This window comes from Pyrgilauda ruficollis, unplaced genomic scaffold (genome assembly GCF_017590135.1).
Source record: "Pyrgilauda ruficollis isolate IOZ18807 unplaced genomic scaffold, ASM1759013v1 scaffold8, whole genome shotgun sequence".
NCBI classification, from domain to species: domain Eukaryota; kingdom Metazoa; phylum Chordata; class Aves; order Passeriformes; family Passeridae; genus Pyrgilauda; species Pyrgilauda ruficollis.
Window position 1 is genome coordinate 12,900,256 of NW_024529932.1, and position 966 is coordinate 12,901,221.

A 966-nucleotide genomic window follows, 5' to 3' on the forward strand; every position below is an offset into this window, starting at 1 on the left:
GAGCAATAGGAGATAGCAACATGACAGTCTAAGACCACTCAATTAGAAGCTTTATTAAGGTTACACTAAGGTGCCTGTCATGAACACTCTCACAGGAAACACTTTAAGAACGGCATGAGGAAAAGGATGAAACCACTAAGCTTGGAAAAAGTTCTGCAGCTGTTATTAACATGGAAGAAGGGCACCATTCCTCCCAATCAACTTTTTCAGTAGAAGGCTGCGTGTCAGGCGCACTGCAGCCAATCCCAGGCCAAGAAACATCTTTTATTTTCAAAACGTGTAATCCTGACAAGAAGAAAAGACAAATAGATGTCTAAGGTCTTCAATTTTCCACCAGTTACAGCTACTGTCTGTTTAGGAACGCATGAGAGGTCCCTTCTCCGCAGTAAGAGAGCAGAGTGTCTCCGCGGCAGCCTAAGCCATGGGAGCTGCGAAGCGGCTGCAGGGGTTTTGGGGTGTCGCTGGTGCAGAGAGGCGGCTGCAGGGGTTTTGGGGTGTCGCTGGTGCAGAGAGGCGGCTGCAGGGGTTTTGGGGTGTCGCTGGTGCAGAGAGGCGGCTGCAGGGGTTTTGGGGTGTCGCTGGTGCAGAGGTGACAGCAGCTCAGGCTGCGTGTGACAGGGCTCCTCAGCACCCCAGTCCCGCCGCTCTGCCCACACAGCCCCTGTTCCCGGAGGACGCGGAGCCGGCCCTCCATTTTTATTATCGGCCCGTTATCGCGGAGTTTGATCAACTCAACAGGCGCTTCCGTCCTGCTGGTACAAGACAAAAAAAGGAATTGCACTCCTGATCCCACCTATTTCGGCGTTCTCCTTTGCAAACCTCTCTCTCCCCCTCCTGCGCGCTCGCCCCACACGGCCAGCGAGCCGACGCCTGAGGGGGCCGGGCGTGCCGCACGCAGCTCCCCGGCCCGCGGGGTCCCCTCCGGGCGGCACCGGCACCGGGCCGGGCTTCCCGGGGCGGCGGGGC